This window comes from Gopherus flavomarginatus, chromosome 3, assembly GCF_025201925.1.
Source record: "Gopherus flavomarginatus isolate rGopFla2 chromosome 3, rGopFla2.mat.asm, whole genome shotgun sequence".
Classification (NCBI taxonomy): Eukaryota; Metazoa; Chordata; order Testudines; family Testudinidae; genus Gopherus; species Gopherus flavomarginatus.
The window spans coordinates 211,387,636-211,407,690 of record NC_066619.1 but is presented as its reverse complement, the minus strand read 5'-3'; the positions used below and the strand labels follow the sequence as shown (position 1 = coordinate 211,407,690).

At 41.2% G+C, this 20,055-nt stretch overlaps 1 protein-coding gene across 2 annotated transcripts in view; it reads left to right on the top strand.

Moving 5' to 3' along the window:
- SPOCK3 (SPARC (osteonectin), cwcv and kazal like domains proteoglycan 3) overlaps window positions 1–20,055 on the top strand; it is a 414,860-nt gene that overhangs the window by 104,063 nt on the left and 290,742 nt on the right. The window lies entirely within an intron of this gene.

The following is a 20,055-nucleotide window of genomic DNA, read 5'->3' as shown; positions in this document are numbered from 1 at the left end:
AAGTGACCCTGGGGCCATACTCCAGGTTATCTAAGGTGGTTTCCCAATTTCATTTGAACCAAATTATATATCTGTTCTTCCCTAAGCCACATTCAACCCTAGAGGCGAAGTATCTTCATGCTTTGGATGTCAGGTGATGTCTAGAGTTTTAGCTGAGCAGAACTAAACTTTTCTGTTCCTTGCTGCGTCTGTTTTTCATATTGGACTGAATGAAGAGTCAGTCTGCTTAGACAGTCTCCAGGTGGATAACTATCTGTATCATGGCAGCATACAGTTAGCCTAGGCTGCACCTCCTTTGGAGTATGAGTGCATTCAGTGAGACCTCAGGTGTGACATCAATGGCATTTCTAAATGGTATGCCTATATTGGACATTTGCAGGGTGGCCATTTTGGTGCATACTTTTGCAAACCACTATGCTATTATGGTTGATCCAGATCAGATGCAAACATTGGGAACCCAATCCTGCAGTGCCTCTTTAAATAGGCTCCAACTCTTATGAATAATGCTTGTAGGCCGCCCACATAGAATACACAGCTGCATCTACTGAAAGAAGAAAAATAACCTTCTTTGAAATATGATGCAGATGTGTATTCCGTGACCAGCCCTCCATCCTCTCTGCACTGGAGTCTGCAATTCTGACATTTGGGGCAAAGGAACTGAGGAGGTCAGGGTGGTGCCACCCTGACACAGTAGGGGATGAGTTACAGCCACAGGACATGAGCACAGTCCCTATGGGTACTGCTACATAAAAATCTCTGGTTCTCATGCATGGGGCATGCACACTCCCAAAAATATATGTCTACACCACATCACTAAGAGCAACAGTCAAGGTAGGTTACCTGTTTTTATCTAAAGTTAATATATTTTAATTGTACAACAAAATTCATTTTTCTTACATTTTATCAAACAAAATCCCTAATATGTAGACTAATAGAGCAGTCCTCTTCTGAGGTTTAATTTTTTTTCAGTTAAAACTCTATTCAGTGGAACAGTTTGTGGAGTAAGATGCTACTTGATTTGAGTAAGGGTATTAGAATTAGGCCCACAGTGTATTTGGAAGTGAGAAGAGACATTGAAGTGTCAGCCAATCAGTATATGTGCTATAACAATATCACACACACCAAGAACTACTTTCAAGACATGACTTTGGGAAATGATGTCCTTGGAAATGACATACTTTTGATTGGATGTTAGGCTGGTTAATGAAAATGTAACTAAACAACTACAGACTTTGAAGTTCTCAGGAGCTGCCTGGGATCAAATCTGTTGTTGTTTCGTGGGTTTTCATTTTATTCCCCACCCCCTCAATTATATTTTAAAACATCTAGCCTAACAAATTTTGGGGAGTTGATGGTAAATAACAGACAGAAAAATACACCTTGGTTTCCTGTAAGGAATATAAATGATAGTTAATATAAGCTGTGTGATATTTTCTAGATTGTCTGTGCATTTATTCATAATGTAGAATTAGTAATTCAAATATTGGACCTCCATTGTAATACAGAAAGCCTTCCAATATGAAATCATATGTGGATTTGTTTTCGTATTAGCTTACACTTTTTAATGGAATTTTACGACATGTGAAGTATGTTAAGGAAAATCAGTGCAAAAGACAAAGAAACTTTTATGTAGGCAAACTTGCACGGAAACCATTAAAACTTGGCTTAATGTGCAGTCTGTGCAAATATTTTTCCAAGGAAATTGTGGCAGTAAGCCTGCCTCTTGGAAGTTTTACTTGCTCAACAAGGTACTGGTGAGTAAAGAAACTTAAAAGAAGCTCTGTCCTGTCTGGAGATGAAATTCAAAATATTTATATCATTCCTCTATTTTTAGGTTGTTTTACCAGCATAGTAAGAGAAAAATATTTCTTAAAAGCCACAATGAAAGTAAAGGTAGAAAAAATATTTAATATAAATAATAGAAAAAATGAAATAACTACAGATCCTTTAGAAAAAACACAAACAATATTATAGCAGAGGGACAGCTTTGTGTTTGAAACTCAATTCTTCTAAGATACAGTAAATCATCTGACTTTGAAATTTGGTGTGCTTCATGGGGGGAAAAAGCCGGGGAGTTGATAGTGATCCGAATTTGGGGCTATTTGATCAAGGTGTTCCCTCGTCTCCAAGGGGAAAAAATGTTTTTCTTAGTGAGGAGGGGAAACTGGAACAGTTGATGGAGGGGGCTACAAGTTGATTGGAATGGTGAGGCAGAAGGTGGAGCCGAGATGCATCAGTTTTCTGTCTTATGTTTAAAGGTATTGTAACAACCATATAATAAAACTGTCAATGTTTTTGGATGCAGTAGTGGTGTAGCATTGTTGATCCAAGGATATTAGACAGTCAGGGTGGGTGAGGTAATATCTCTGATTCTTTTATAATAATTTTCTTTTATAAAAGGTAATACCACACTCAGCTTGTGTCTTTAATGGTTTTGGACAAAGACCATGACTGAGATTTCTCTCACCGGCCCTATTAGCAGGAACTACACATTGCAAACACTTCAAATCATACCCATTATCTCTTTCACAAAATATACAGGAGTGAGGAGGAGCACTGAGGAGTCACACAGGAACCATGACCTCAACGTGTGGACAGGGACAGTTCCTAGTTCTGTGACTGGGGCAAGTCACTTCTTCACTTCTCTCTGCTTCAGTTTCCCATCTGTAAAATAGGAATAATGATTAAAATTCTTTGAGATTTGTTGATGAAAAGTGCTACATAAAAGCTAGGGTCTTTTGATTATCACCTAGCCTGTGTAGCTTATTACCTGCAAACCTAGGTGAAAACTGCAACTATCTAAATTACAACTAACTCCTATCAACAAACATTTCTCTTTCTGTTTATATAAAAAAAAATACCTAGGAAATTCAACTAATTGGGATGACACTTGAATATTAGCTCACCATAATTAAACAGAGGAATAATGCTTTCTGTAGTAAGAACATAAATTATGGTGCTTAAATAAGAAGGAATGTAAAAAATAATATATATATCGCAAAAAGGGGGATAGAATGGTAAAAAGGAATAGAAACTTAAAAAGGTTAAGGCATGTGGTGTAGGCGAAGGGCTATTAGGTAAGATGACAAGTCAATAAATGGCTAGCTTATGGGCAAACTACTGGGAATTAAAGACAGTGAGGGTATTCTTTCTCAACAGATCATTTTTTGTCTGTCATTGACTTGGAGTATTTTCCATTATCAGGACAATTGGTCTAAAATTTGCAGCTGTTCATCTGACAAAGTGACCTTTTCACACTGATTCTTTCTAACTGCTTCTCAGATGAAATAAATATGATCAAGCAGCCATACCACTGGACAAAGACAGGTTTTCTAGTGAAACAAAAAACCTACTATATTCTGTACTTAACAGTATTTAATAAAAATATTTAGAATAAATATTAGTGTTCATATCTTAATGTTTTTGTTTTCTTTATTGAAAAACTGTCTGGGATCAGGGCTGTAATGTATTTGCACTGTTCATAAAATCAGATATAAAAATATGTGAACGTGACATTTTACAAAAATATCAGTTGTGTGATGTCTTCAATATTGGGATTGGGCAAGTGAATGCATTTGTAAAAATATTTCTTCATAAAATATTTAAAGGAAATAAAAATATAGTATTCTTGAAAGGCAGTTGACACCACTCTTTCAGCCATGCATTCAGCTTTGCTTCCTAGCAGAATGCCAGACCTCCAGGACTGAACAAATAATTTAAACAAACATTCTGAAGTGCCTTAATGCCATCTAGGGTGAGTAGTGGTTTGCTTCAATTCCAGTCCACTGCCTAACATGCCCAGGGCGTTATACTATCTTTAGTAGGTTATAGAAGGCTTGCACTATCCCCGTAGCCAGGTAATAGTCTCTTGAGTTTTAAGTCAGAATGGACCCTATGGTGGCTATTGCCACAGAGAGATGTGAAATACTTGATATATTTGAATATTGTAAATAAATTCATACACTAAAATTCATATTTTTACAGGGAAAGGCATGGTTTGTTGTTGCCTGTTGAACAGGATGGATTTGATTTTAAATCAAATTGATTTAAATCACTAGTCAGGAAGACTTGATTTAATCATGGATTTCTACATAAAAGGGCATTCTTGTTGGTTGTTATACCCTTAATACATATTCTTCACAACTCAGAGATAGATGTAGGTTTCATTTTTAGGAGGTACACATTATACATTTTTAAGTGATTTATTTTGAAAACTTTTCAGATTAGTTTTACAGCTATATCAGAAAATGAATTTTTTTTTGGTTATTTCATTTACTAAAAGGTAATTGAAGCAGATATTTATGACGTCATTGGGAGGTGAACTATCTCCAGTTGAACATTAATATTTGGAGGATTTTCTTGCCATGCTCTGTTAGGAGGAGAACTTCACCAGGCAGACATTTAAATTATTTTATTTAACTAAATTGTTTTCTTTAACTAAAACAACGTTATGTATTCTGGATTTTTTTAACAGCAAACCTAAAATATTTTAACAAAACAAGCATGAATTTTTGAATTTAGTTAAACGTTCAAGTTTTTTTTTAAATTGTTTAACTAAAATAGACCATGTCAACCAGGTCAACTTGAGAAACTTAAAATGTTGGCTTCTGCAGCTAACTCAGTCATCTTCGCCCTCATTTTCCTGTTTGCTCATAATCTGGAAAAGAAAAACAAGCTATCCTGATCTTTCAGGTCCAAAACGATTTCTCAGTTTGGGATGAATTAGCCCAAAGGAAGAAAATATATTCCTTCTACACCAGCAGAAGAAGCTACTGCTGTTAAAAGTGAGATTATCACTTCAACAGTCTCTGAATCCAAGTGCGTAAGTGGCTTCTACCAATTCACTAGTGTAACTTTTTAAAATCATCATCAGCAAACATATATTTCTTGAATGGTTCAACCTTAGCTCTGAAGTTTATTATAGTTGGCCTTATGGAGGGATGATTGCTGGATGTCCATGTCATAGCCATCGCCTCTTCTTCAGCAGTTAAGGTTTGACTCTGGTACTGAGTATTAAGAATATTTGAAAGAAAATGAGCTGGAGAAATTGCTTGTCCCATTCATTTTTTTTTAATGCTTGTAATTTAACTCTGTCATTGCATGTTTCTCCTTTTAAGATCACACCCAGTTCCTTCCAAATTTCAACAGCATCAGCAATAAAACAGCTATTTCTCTGCCTTTTGTTCCAGGCTAGAGAAATAGGCTTCAGAGTACTCAGCATGTGTTTAACATTTCTCTTAAGCCCAGTGTTGATAACTTTGGCTGTGACAGTGCCATTTATTTTTTCACAGTTTTGTTCACAAACTGTCATCAGATTAAGTCAGTTCTTGATCTATTGCTCAAAACAGTCCACTACTGAGTTCAATTGCATGTCTTGTGGGAGAGTTAGCTTGGTTCCTCCCACTTTTTTCAGAGCAGCTGCTGCAAAGTGGTTGTTACAGAAGTATTTTGCAATTTCAGCAACATTAGCCTTTATTTCTGGAACACTGAAGTCTTTGACTAGGAGGTGCATCAAATGAGCATTGCAACCGTATGTTATTAACTTGGGACTCTCTTCTAAATAATTTCTTCTCATTTTGGATACATTTGTGGCATTGTCCGTGACCAAGCTTCCTACCAAACATTTGAATTTTTTTCCCCACAGTTTGTTATAGCTTTTACTGCTACTTCTTGTAAGTATTCTGCTGTGTGTGCATTTCCTGATGTATCAATTGTTTCTGTAAGGAAGACATTCCCTTCTTCTGTTGTCACACAAGCACATACAACAGGATCATTGTGGACATTGCTCCACCCATCATGACTCAGGTTAACAATTTTATCCCCTAGACCTTTTGCACACTGCTCAATTTCTCTTTCGTACATTTTATCCAGCAGTTTGCCTGAGACATATGCTCTGTTGGGTGGACTGTATCCTGGTCTTAATGACTGAACCATGTTAATGAAGTGTGGGTTCTCAATCATAGGAAAGGAGAGTTTGTTGCATAAACAATCTAGGCAATTTTTTCATCAATTAGCTCTTTTTTTTTTTTGTAATCTGGTTCTTATCACAAACTTATCTATGGTTGTTTCTGGATGATGGAGATTTTTTTTCTTTTTGCTACAGGTGATATACTGTGACTATGTGACAGATGATATGATTAAAACACTCATATTGGCAGATAACTCTGAAATTATAGAAAATGATGGTGATTTTGAAGGTGGATAGCCTGGAGAATCCTGTATGTTGAGGATGGATTCTCCTAAACAAAATAAGCCAATGCAGTTGTTTAATTATTCTTACCATACTGCTCATTTAGTATTACTCACTGCATTCATACTACTTTTAAAGGTGAAATTGTAAAAGGAAGATATGCCTATTTCAGGTTTTTTTAATCACAATTGCATTTAAAATAATAGTACCATAAAGTGAGTACTAATATTTTTTTTGCTCAAACATGAGACTTCAAGAATAGTCCAGAAGGAAGACAGGGAGTCCTTAAAGTATGAAATTAAAAAGTTTACCAACCTGAAGACCCTGCGTATTCAGACATGTTTCTTTCATCATTTTCAATGCATTTCCAACACAGCTTATTTGTTGGGGTCTTGGGGCTAGGACACTCAGCTAGGAGTAAGGAAACCTGGGTTTTATTCCTTGGCCTACCCCTGACCTGTTATCTTACTTTCAACAAATCATTCCTCCTCGTTTTGAGAATGATTTCATAGTCCAGTGGTTACAGCACTCCCTTGAGGGGCAAGGAACATAGTTCAAATCCTTTCACATCAGACAGTGGGAGGTATTAAACAGGGATCTCCCACACCACAGGTGAGAACCCTAATCACTGGGCTACAGGATATAAAAGAAGCCTTCAGTGACTTCTTGGGGGGGAGGGATAGCTCAGTGGTTTGAGCATTGGCCTGTGACACCAGGGTTGAGAGTTCAATTCTTGAGGGGGCCATTTAGGGATCAGGGCAAAAATCTGGTCTGGGGATTGGTCCTGCTTTGAGCAGGGAGTTGGACTAGATGACCTCCTGAGGTCCTTTCCAACTCTGATATTCTATGATTCCTCCTGAGAAGGAACACTTCTCATGGTGGTGTTTCATTAGGGCAACCAGGCCTTGCATTTCTTTGTTGCAGTGGTTGTATTTTTCACCCATGTCTGCCTTACCCACAGGTAGAGGCACTTCAATAAAATATTCCCAAACTGGGTCTCTCTTACAGCCTGCTGCCATTATAGGTTTTCCCTTCTAGTGAGAGAATGGTATGGTAGATCTCAAATCAATGAAGGCTGCACTCAGAAAGACCTCAAGACTTCTAGAATATGCTGCTCAACCAGGGCTTTGGAGCTGCAGGTTTTTGGAGCAGAGCCGAATATTTATTTAACATGCTTGTTAACTGCAAAAATGTTTTTTATCTCTGGAGACACAAATCCACAGTTTGAGAACTGCAAAGCTAAGCATCTCTGATGGTATCTTCTAGACCAGGGGTCGGCTTCCTTTCAGAAGTGGTGTGCCGAGTCTTCATTTATTCATTCTAATTTAAAGTTTTGCTTGCCAGTCATACATTTTAATGTTTTTAGAAGGTCTCTTTCTATGTCTATAATATATAACTAAACTATTGTATGTAAGTAAATAAGGTTTTAAAAATGTTTAAGAAACTTAATTTAAAATTGAATTAAAATAAAGAGCCCCCTGGACTAGTGGCCAGGACCTGGGCAGTGTGAGTGCCACTGAAAATCAGCTCACGTGCTGCCTTCGGCACGCGTGCCATAGGTTGCCTACCTCTGTTCTAGACTGAGCACTGAATCCCATTGGGTAGATAGAAAGATTGACCTAAATAATCGATACAGAAACCCCTGGAACTCCCTAAGATTGTCTCCCTAATCTATGAACTATTGAAACTCATTTACAAAACTTTTCTTGAACATTACATGAATATATTGTTTCATGCTATAGAATTAGAATTTATAGTCCCTATTCCATGATGAGATATCTTTGAGCTATAATGTCGTTTTAATTAAAACTAATCTTTAGGTTTTTCCTCAAAAAGCATTTTATCAAGAAATCAGATTTAAATAAAATCGTTTATTTTTTTTTAAATCTATGGTTTTTATCCAGCTTGCTGTTGAAGTATATTTATAAGTGCAGCAAAGACAAAATGAAATTGAAATCCTTGTAAATCATGCACATTATTTATTATATTCTGTGAGATTCTACAGTATATGAGACTACTTTGTATTAAAAATTAGCCTGTAGAGAAGACTTTTATGGACCTGAGTGTTGTTACAAAATGGACCTTCACAATCACCGTTGCATAGCCGTGGCACACTTTTACCACAAAAGCTAAACACTAGTACAGCAGATGTAAAAATATAAATTGGGTAAAAAGAGTATATTGTTGCAGTATTAGGAAGGGGAGATGCATACATAGAGCCATACTACATATAGACTAGTAGGTTGCAAACAATGTGTTCCTGCAAGATTATCTTTGTACTATACCAAACTTTTATAGAAGCCATGACATATTAGAAATAATGTAGTGGCGGTTTGGAATAATGGCTTTGATAATTTTAGTTTGTGGTTTTTTCCCTTTCTCCTGCTGGTCGAAATTTTTCAAAGTTTTAAAAAAAATTGACACAGGACATACTTCCCTTCAAAAAAGTTTCAAGAAGAATGTTCCTAGATTTTGATTAAATCTTAACTTTTTAATAAGTAGTATGTTTATAAGTAAATGACTTTTGAGGATTAAATTATTTTATTTTGTTTAATGTTTTTTCTCCAAATCTGTATGGCTGCACATTTACGTTCTGCTTAGATGCAGAATTTGTGGACTGCTCAATATAATATGTCATCTTTCCATTTTTTGTTTTCTCTTATTTTGTTGGTATGTCTTTTTTCTGATTTACTGTCTTTGGAAGATGCTGGTGTCATTCCAAGGATCAGGTGGTAGAGGGTGCTAGACGTAGGTTCTTCTGTGGTTCTTAGACTATAATCTTGAAGCCTTTACATCTTATTTTTATAAATGTCTTGCGTTTATGCAAAGAGTTTGCCTTTAGGGAGGTGGGCACATGTAGGGTGATGCAGAAGCAAAGCAACATGCTTCAGTTTCTTGAATCTTCATTGCATTAATAATTAAACCCAAAATAATAAATATTTATGAATTGTATAGGTTTCAAGGCTTAACAAGGACTCCCCCCCTTTTGTAATATAAAGTGATATTGTGAATAAAGATTAATACAAAGGACCAGTCCTGTCTATTTCACTGCATTCTTGTGCTCTGAGGGAATTGATGCAGAAGAACTGGTATTGTTCCATTAGGCAGGACCTGAGAACATTGCTCTGTGAGCCTTTTGTGCATCCTAGTGAACAAGTGTGCTTGGAGCAAGCCAAAGAGAGAGTGGTGTGACAGGTTTCTCCCAGGATGCCACCTGGAACTGGGGTGCCACTGAGCTCTCTGACTCACCAGCCTGGACTCCCTCTCACACTGCTGCTGTGACAAGCTGCAGACCTGTTCCTGGTCCTACACTTCTACCAGCATTCACACAGTTAGGAACACACCCAGTGGCAGTAGCATGCAGGCTCTGGCCAGCCACTGCATGAATCAGCAAAAGAGAGAAATAACCACCAGCTTCCCAGCCTAGGATCCCAGAGCTGTACCATCCTGCCCTGGCCAAAATGCCAACCAGTATGAATTTATTATCCAGTTCGCCTTCCCTTCATTGTGAAAGGAAATGCAACAGCCCATGCCCCTTAAGCTAAGATTGCCAAGCACTTCACTCCAAACTTACTGGTTTAGATTAAAACATTAAACAAAGTTTATTAATTACAACAAGATTTTAAGTGACAGCAAACAGATCAAAACAGATTACCTAGTAAATAAACAAAAACACAAACTAACCCTCAAATACTAGAAAGATAAAACATGACTTAGCAAATTCTCACCTTGACTGATGATACAAGCAGGCTTGCAGATTCTTAAGGGACAAGTTGCATTTGCTTTGCAGCTTGGGATCCCCACTCCCGTTCCAAGTCCTCTTCCTTAGGAGCTTTTCTTAGGTGTTCAGTTATGGGGGAGTGAAGAACCCCTGATGTCACTCCCTGCTTTATATAGCTTTAGCATATGATGGGAACCCTTTGTTTCAAACTTGGCTCCCAAACCAGTCTGTGGAAAAATACAAACATCTCAAAATGGAGTCCAGAGTCGTGTGGCTGGTCACATGCCCTTGCATACCCTGCTAAGTCATTGCAGCCATTACTTAGACTGTCTGAAGCATTCTTAGAAAGGCTTACCAGGTGGGGATAAGCTTCTCCTAAGGTGTATTTTTTTTCCTAATGATCCATTACCTGAATAGGCCCTTCACTGCCAGCCATCTAGACTGGAAGCATTTTGCCTAGTGGGTGTTGCAGAGGTGTAACTACATTTGAAATACAGATACATAGTCAATATTCATAACTTCAGATACAAAAATGATACATGCATACAAATAAAATAATCCTATTCAGCAAATCATAACTTTTCCAATGACATCTTAGATGACTCATCTTATACAAAATGCATCATAACTGTCATAATCATACAACTATGAAGAATATGGGGTGCAGTGTCACACCTCCCCCCTTCGAATACTTCCGGTGGGTTAGTCACTGACTAATGCGGAGGCAGTATGCCTAATACTCTATGTAGGTTTTGGCTATACAACTCCCAAATGTTACCAAACACTTTAGTGTCACCCACAGGTGTTCTGCAAAGTTCTGTTTTTCTTTTTCCAGGTTGCCTGAAAACATTCTTATGTGTAGCATTGTTAACATAATGCAGATACTGATATCTTTTAGTATGTATGTATCTTGGTATTTACTCATAGACTCATAGGTCAGAAGGGACCAATCTGATCATCTAGTCTGACCTCCTGCACAAGGCAGGCCACAGAACCCCACCCATCCAATTTTATAACAACCCCTATCCCAGGACCGAGTTATTGAAATCCTCAAAAATGGTTTGAAGACCTCAAGCTGCAGAGAAACCACCAGCAAGCGACCCGTGCCCCACGCTGCAGGGGAAGGCGAAAAACCTCCAGGGCACCTGCCAATCCGCCCTGGAGGAAAATTCCTTCCCGACCCCAAATATGGCGATCAGCTAAACCATGAGCATGTGGGCAAGAGTCACCAGCTAGCACCCAAGAAGGAATTCTCCGCAGCAACTCAGTACCCATCGCATGCAACATCTCCCCGCCACCATGAAGTGGCATGCTTCACTTTCCCCTTCCACACAGCAGACTATGTTTGTTATGGTTTCCCTTCTGTGCCAAGCTCTAAGCCTGTTTATAGGTGTTAGCTAAGAAACAGTATCCTTACAGGATTTCTTTGATACCACTCCTAGCATGTTCAAAAGCTGTTTCCCAGAAATCATGCATGTTGTACCTTTTTATGGGACTTACCATCAGTACCAAATTCTTTGTCATAAGGTTTACTGTGAGCAACAACTCTGTATTATGAGATGTTACAATGGCACCGAACTTATTACAAGTAGACATTTCCAAGTATCTTTATCATACCACGTCTTTGGTTTATACCATCTGGGTTGTTTAATACTCATTGCATTTTTCAATTCCTACCTGAACCATAACATGTGTTTGGTGTTTTATCCAGTAATCCCCTTCAGTAAGGGTTCTCAGTTTATGTATGTCTTTGAAGTTTTGGTGAGGTAAGGATGTGAGGCTTACATGTTGGCTGGTTCTTCGTGGAGCTGCATTTGATCTCCAAGATCTGAGGGGTAGCCATGTTAGTTTGGATCTGTAAAAAGCAACAAAGAATCCTGTGGCACCTTATAGACTAACATGTCTGAAGTGGGTATTCACTCATGAAAGCTCATGCTCCAATATATCTGTTAGTCTATAAGGTGCCACAGGACTCTTTGTTGCTTCATCTCCAAGGTTGCCTTAAGATTTCCACTATCAGCACTGGGACTTCCGAACCTCCCTGGGACTTCACTCTTTCCTTTTGGGGTCCCAGCATAATATTCAACAAGTTTAAACATTTCTTTAAAGCTTGCAATTCCTTTTTCCAACTCTCATTTTTTTCATCAATTTTTTTTTACCTGGTTCTGCTTCTGTAACAAGTCCAGCTGGTGCTTTCTCTCTCTTTCCTTCTCTTCCATATTTTTAGCTTTCAGTTCCATGGCTAGTTTCTGGGTCTTTTATTTATTTGTCAGTCTCTATCTGTTTCAGTTCCAAAATTCTCTGGTGTGCGGCTGCTTGTGTAGCCTCTGTTGCTTTCATTTATTTTATCTGTAATCGTTTTAACTCCCAAAGTCTATTTTTCTTTTTTCTTTTTCTTTTTCTTCGGCCTGAAGTCTTAAGAGTTCCAATTTCACAATTGTTTCACTATTTCCACTCATATTGCGCTTTTCTGTCCCTACTTCCCTTTCCCAAAATAAGCGAAAAAAATAACAAACTGGTAACCTCTTTGACTTATCTAGCCACCACGTTTAAATCTCACTTACAATGTATGTAAATCTCACTTAAAAGAGTATGAAGTGCAATTCTCACTCAGAACAAGCTGTGCATTTGATTCTGCCAATGGAACCAGTGGATCTATTACCATATGAATCTAGTAGGGAGTTTCCAATGTGTTCTGTGTGCGCATGGGGCTGTGAATGTTATTGAAGTTGCAGCAGTGACTGTTGAGTGGCCTGGTTTGGAGAAGTTTCTTTCTCCCAATTCTTGTGAATTTCCCAGTCCCAAGCCCATACACTAGGTTTGGCATGTGGGAGAATTGCTCCCAGAGATACAGGGAAGAAAACACATTCCTACTGTAGTCCCACTTAAAAAGCTTTGAATTTCTGGAGGTTTTTTTATGCTGATGTTAAGGGAAAGCAGTGAAGCCCATGAATCCTCTTCCCTCTGATCTCCCATCCCCAGCCTCAAAGTAGTCTTAAGAGGAGGATCCCAGCCCCAGTAACAATCTCCTATGTGGAGCTCCTGTCCTATGTGTGGCATGAAAGTTAAAGTTTGTCCGTTAGCATACCATATAATATGCAGTGGTGTAGGCATAGGAAGGTGCCTCTTTAGCTGTTTTTTAACTGGTTTATGCTAGTGAAGGGCAGAAATAAAAGTGACATGTTCCGAGTTACATTGCTTTTGTTCTGATTTATTTTTTGTATCGTTGAAGAATTTTATATGCTGCTTTTCATATAGTCAATAGGAAACTTCATCATTATTCTGATGTCCAGCTGTCATAAACCTAGTCCCAGATTTGGACCTTAGCATCCAAAATATGGGGGTTAGCATGAAAACCTCCAAACTGAGTTACCAGCTTGGACCTGGTAAAGCTGCCACCACCCAAAAAATTAGTGTTTTGGGGCACTCTGGTCCCCCCAAAAACCTTCCCTGGGGACCCCAAGACCCAAATCCCTTGAGTCTCACAACAAAGGGAAATAAACCTTTTCCCTTCCCCCCTCCAGGTGTTCCTGGAGAGATACACAGAAGCAAACTCCGTGAATCTAAACAGAGGGAGTCCACCCTCTCTATTTCCAGTCCTGGAAACACAAGCACTTCCCTCTTCACCCAGAGGGAATGCAAAGTCAGGCTAGTAAATCTAACACACACAGATTTCCCCCTGACTTCTTCCTCCCACCAATTCCTTGGTGAGCACAGACTCAATTCCCTGGAGTCCCCCACTAAAGAAAAACTCCAACAGGTCTTAAAAGAAAGCTTTATATAAAAAGAAAGAAAAATACATAAAAATGGTCTCTCTGTATTAAGGTGACAAATACAGGGTCAATTGCTTAAAAGAATATTGAATAAACAGCCTTATTAAAAAAGAATACAATTCAAAGCACTCCAGCAACTATAGACATGTAAATACAAAAGAAAAAACCAATAACCCCTATTGTTTTTATGATCTCTGTACTCACAACTTGGAAACAGAAGATTAGAAAGCAGGAAATAGAAACCCCCTCATAGCCGAGAGAGTGCAGGCAGAAGACCAAGAACAAAGGACTCACACACAAAAAACCCTCCACCCAGATTTGAAAAAGTCTTGTTTCCTGATTGGTCCTCTGGTCAGGTGCTTCAGGTTACTTTTTTTCCAGGTGAAAGACACATTAACCTTTAGCTATCTGTTTATGACACGCCCCCCAAATTGCAGACAGTGGGGAAGCTCACTGGCGGCGATTTCCTCCTAGAACTTTAAAAAAAACAGATTAATACAACACATGTACCTTTACATATACCACTAAGTATATAACTAACAGACTTCTACATTTTAAGAACACTTTTTAACTACTGGATTCTGGGAAACTCTCATGGGAGTGTGCATCAGCTACTTTGTTAGAAGCTCCTGAGATGTGCTGAATTTCAAAATCAAAATCTTGGAGAGCTAAACTCCAACGAAGAAGTTTCTTGTTGTTCCCCTTGGCAGTATGAAGCCACTTTAGCACAGCATGGTCAGTTTGTAGCTAGAACCGCCGTCCCCAAACATATGGGCGTAGCTTTTCCAGGGTGTACACAATGGCATAGCATTCATTTTCACTGACTGACCAGTGACTTTCCCTCTCAGACAGTTTCTTGCTGAGAAACACGACAGGGTGGAAGTTGTGATCCGTTGCTTCCTGCATGAAAACTGCTCCTATACCACGCTCAGATGCATCCGTGGTTACTAGGAATGGCTTGTCAAAATCCGGGGCCCTGAGCACAGGGTCAGACATGAGCGTTGCCTTAAGTTGGGTAAAGGCCTTTTGACACTCATCCGTCCAGTTAACTGCATTTGGCTGGGTCTTTTTGGTCAGGTTGGTCAGTGGGGCAGCGATTTGGCTGTAGTGTGGTACAAATCGCCTGTAGTACCCGGCCAAGCCTAAGAAGGATTGGACCTGTTTCTTTGACCTTGGGACAGGCCACTTTTGGATAGCATCCACCTTGGCCTGTAGGGGGTTTATGGTTCCTCGACCCACCTGGTGTCCCAGGTAAGTCACTCTGTTTTGGCCTATTTGACACTTTTTGGCCTTAACAGTTAGTCTGGCCTGCCTGATGCGCTCAAAGACCTTTTCCAGGTGTGGTAGGTGTTCGGGCCAGGAGTCTGAAAAAATGGCCACATCATCGAGGTAGGCAACTGCAAATTCTCCCAGTCCTGCTAGTAGACCATCTACCAGCCTCTGGATGGTGGCGGGTGCATTTCGAAGGCCGAGAGGAAGGACATTGAATTCATACACCCCCGCATAGGTGACGAATGCTGACCTCTCCTTGGCAGGTTCATCTAGTGGTACTTACCCCTTGGTTAAGTCTATTGTAGAGATGAATTGAGCACGTCCTAACTTCTCCAATAGCTCATCGGTGCGTGGCATTGGATAGTTGTCTGGACGAGTTACCGCATTTAGCTTACGGTAGTCCACGCAAAAGCATATTTCCCCATCTGGTTTGGGTACCAGAACCACTGGAGATGCCCATGCACTGGTAGATGAGTGGATTATACCCATCTGTTGCATGTTCTAGATCTCCCGTTCTATAGCATTTTGGGCATGAGGAGACACCCGGTAGGGTGGGGTTCTAATGGGGTGAGCATTACCTGTGTCAATGGAGTGGTATGCCCGTTCAGTCCGTCCTGGGGTGGCTGAGAACAATGGGGCGAAGCTAGTGCACAGCTCCTTGATTTGTCGCCGCTGCAGACATTCCAGGGTGGTTGAGAGGTTCACCTCTTCCACGCCACCGTCTTTTTTTCCCGTCGTAGTAGACACCGTCAGGCCACTCAGCCTCATCTCCCTGGACTGTAAACTGACAAACCTGTAAGTCTCTGGAATAGAAAGGCTTGAGAGAATTAACATGGTACACTCTGGGCTTTAGTGAGGAATTGGGAAATGCTATGAGGTAGTTCACAGTTCCCAGGCGCTCTTGGACCGTGAATGGCCCTTCCCATGATGCTGCCATCTTATGGGCCTGTTGTGCCTTCAAGACCATAACCTGGTCTCCTACCTTGAAGGAACGTTCTCTGGTATGTTTGTCATACCAGGCCTTTTGCTCTTCCTGAGCATCCTTTAGGTTCTCTTTAGCAAGGGCTAAGGAGTGTCGGAGGGTGCTTTGTAGGTTGCTTACACAGTCCAGAATGTTAGTTCCTGGAGAAGGCGTAAACCCCTCCCATTGCTGCTTCACCAACTGTAATGGCCCCTTAACCTCGTGACCATACACAAGTTCAAACGGTGCAAACCCTAAACTGGGATGCGGTACAGCCCTGTAGGCAAACAGCAACTGCTGCAACACTAGGTCCCAATTATTGGAGTATTCGTTGATGAATTTACGTATCACGGCCCCCAAAGTTCCATTAAACTTTTCCACCAGTCCATTGGTTTGATGGTGGTACGGGGTGGCAACCAAGTGGTTCACCCCATGCGTTTCCCACAGTTGTTGCATGGTCCCTGCCAGGAAATTAGACCCTGAATCTGTAAGGATGTCGGAGGGCCAAGCTACCCTGGCAAAAATGTCGGTTAGGGCCAGGCACACAGTGTTAGCCCTGGTGTTGCCTAGAGCTACTGCTTCTGGCCATCGGGTAGCAAAGTCCACGAAAGTCAGTACGTACTGCTTTCCTCTGGGCGTCTTTTTTGGGAAAGGACCCAGAATATCTACAGCTACTCGCTGAAATGGGACCTCAATTATGGGGAGTGGCTGGAGAGAGGCCTTGACCTGGTCTTGAGGCTTTCCCACTCTTTGGCATACCTCACAAGACCGGACATACTTGGCAACGTCCTTGCCCATCCCCTCCCAGTGGAAGGACTTCCCCAACCGGTCCTTGGTTCTGTTCACCCTAGCATGGCCACTGGGATGATCATGGGCTAAGCTTAAGAGCTTCCCCCGGTACTTAGTTGGAACCACCAACTGTTTTTGCGGCTGCCATTCTTCCCGGTGTCCACCAGAAAGAATCTCCTTGTATAAAAGTCCTTGGTCTATAACAAACCGGGATTGATTAGAAGAGCTGAGAGGCGGTGGGGTGCTCCGTGCCGCCGCCCAAGCTTTCTGCAGGCTGTCATCTGCTTCCTGCTCAGTCTGGAACTGTTCCCTTGAGTCTGAGGTTACCAGTTCTTCCTCAGACTGTGGACTTGGGCTTGGTCCCTCTGGAAGCGATGTAGGTGATGGGGTTGTTTCCGTTACTGGTGAACCGCTCTCCGCTGGCGCACCTGAGGGTATTCCAGGATCTGGCTGAGCCTTTTGGGTATGGCTGTCTGTTGCTTCTGCCAGTTTTGGCTCGCTGGTGCCCTCTGGCGTTGAGTTAGAAGATGTGGTTGCAATTGCTGGTGCTGGTTGCTGTTCCAGTTCCGGGACTGGGACTGGAGGTGCTGTGGCTGTTTTAGTGGTTGGCATGGTATCCAGGTCCACTACCTCTGTCTGGGTCTCTGGTAACACAGACGGGGCATCTGTGGATGGCTCAGGAACAGGAATGGGTCTGGGAGCTTGCCTGGTTTGGCTACGTGTAACCATTCTCACTCGCTTGGCCCGCTTCACCTGGTTGGCCAAGACTTCCCCCAGTAGCATGGGGATAGGATAATTGTCATAGACTGCAAAAGTCCACGTTCCTGACCAGCCTTTATACTGGACAGGCAGTTCAGCTGTAGGCAAGTCTACAGCTTGTGACATGAAGGGGTAAATTGTCACTTGGGCCTTCGGGTTGATGAATTTGGGGTCTACGAAGGATTGGTGGATAGCTGACACTTGTGCCCCCGTGTCTCTCCACGCAGTAACCTTCTTTCTGCCCACTCTCAAATTTTCCCTCCGCTCCAAGGGTATTTGAGAGGCATCTGGGCCTGGGGATCTTTGGTGTGATGGCGGTGTAATGAACTGCACTCGGATGGCGTTCTTTGGACAGTTGGCCTTGATATGTCCCAGTTCATTACACTTAAAGCATCTTCCATCTGATGGGTCACTGGGTCGAGGTGAGTTACTGGAGACTGGTGAGGTGGAAGAATAGTGTGTCTGTGGCTTTACTTGGGTTGTAAGTGGGGTTTTTGGCTGTCCTCTTTTGTAGGGTTTATGGTCGGTGTGCCCTCTGGGGTATTCGTTCCCCTTTCTTGCTTTCTGCCACTTCTATCCATCTGGCTCCAATCTCCCCCGCCTCAGTGAGATTTTTGGGTTTTCCATCTTGTATGTACCGTGTTATGTCCTGAGGAACACCATTCAAGAACTGCTCCATTTGTATGAGGAGGTGCATTTCTTCCAAGGATTTAACATTGTGTCCTGATATCCAGGCCTCATAATTTTTCCCAACGTAGTAGGCGTGTTTGGGAAATGACACATCTGGTTTCCACTTTTGGGTTCTGAAACGCCAACAGGCATGATCCATGGTGATCCCCATTCTGTATCTGGCCTTGGTTTGAAAAAGTTTATAGTCGTTCATGTTCTCCTTATGCATTTCAGCTGTCACCTCTGCTAAAGGTCCACTGAGCTGTGGCCTCAATTCTACCATGTACTGGTCTTCAGGGATGCGGTACCCAAGATAGGCTTTTTCAAAATTTTCCAAGAAGGCCTTCGTGTCATCACCTGCCTTGTAGTTGGGAAATTTCCTGTGATGTGGAACCATAATTGGCACAGGGTTGTTAGGGTTGGCTGTGTTTTGCTTAGCCTTTTCTAATTCCATGGCCTGTCGGTGGGCTTCCCTCTGGAGTTCCAGCTGTTTTTGGTGGTCTGCATCTTTGGCTGCTTGCTCTCTTTTGTAGGCTGCCTCTCTTTCTCTTTCTCTCAGCTCCATCTCTTGTAGTCTTTTTTCCAGTTCTCGCCTGTGTTCAGCTTCTTTGATTTGTTCTTCGGCCCTCCATTTTTGTCTTGGTAGGCATGGTTCCTGTTTTCTTGTGTTGGGGTGCCCTCTGGTGTTTATTGTCTGAACTGCAGGCTCTGTTGCCTCCTGGCGTCTGCCTAGCAACAGTGCCTTTTTCCCTTTCTTCCTCTAGCTAATATTTTAAATGTAAAGTAAACCAGAAAAACCACTTTATTTGCATGTGTATAGTGCTGGTATTTGCCTCCTAATGGGAGTGCTATTGTCTGACAAAAGACCTGTAATAGTTACTTAATGGTTGCTTGCTTAATATGTAAGCCACAACTGCCGGAGAGAGCAGAGAAAAAAAAATTCTCTCTGGTTCCTTTTAAAACCAAACTGTTTCTGCTTAAAAGCCCCTAGCAGAGAAAAGAAAAATATTATAGTCCTACTGGCTTTTGGAATCTATCCCACCGCTACCACTCATGTCATAAACCTAGTCCCAGATTTGGACCTTAGCGTCCAAAATATGAGGGTTAGCATGAAAACCTCCAAGCTTATTTACCAGCTTGGACCTGGTAAAGCTGCCACCACCCAAAAAATTAGAGTGCTTTGGGGCACTCTGGTCCCCCCAAAAACCTTCCCCGGGGACCCTAAGACCCAAATCCCTTGAGTCTCACAACAAAGGGAAATAAACCTTTTCCCTTTCCCCCTCCAGATGTTCCTGGAGAGATAAACAGAAGCAAACTCCGTGAATCTAAACAGAGGGAGTCCACCCTCTCTATTTCCAGTCCTGGAAACACAAGCACTTCCCTCTTCACCCAGAGGGAATGCAAAGTCAGGCTAGTAAATCTAACACACACAGATTTCCCCCTGACTTCTTCCTCCCACCAATTCCCTGGTGAGCAAAGACTCAATTCCCTGAAGTCCCTCACTAGAGAAAAAACTCCAACAGGTCTTAAAAAGAAAGAAAAAGTACATAAAATGGTCTCTCTGTATTAAGGTGACAAATACAGGGTCATTTGCTTAAAAGAATATTGAATAAACAGCCTTATTAAAAAATAATACAATTCAAAGCACTCCAGCAACTATAGACATGTAAATACAAAAGAAAAAACCAATAACCCCTATTGTTTTTATGATCTCTGTACTCACAACTTGGAAACAGATGATTAGAAAGCAGGAAATAGAAACCCCCTCATAGCCGAGAGAGTGCAGGCAGAAGACCAAGAACAAAGGACTCACACACAAAAAACCCTCCACCCAGATTTGAAAAAGTCTTGTTTCCTGATTGGTCCTCTGGTCAGGTGCTTCAGGTTACTTTTTTTCCAGGTGAAAGACACATTAACCCTT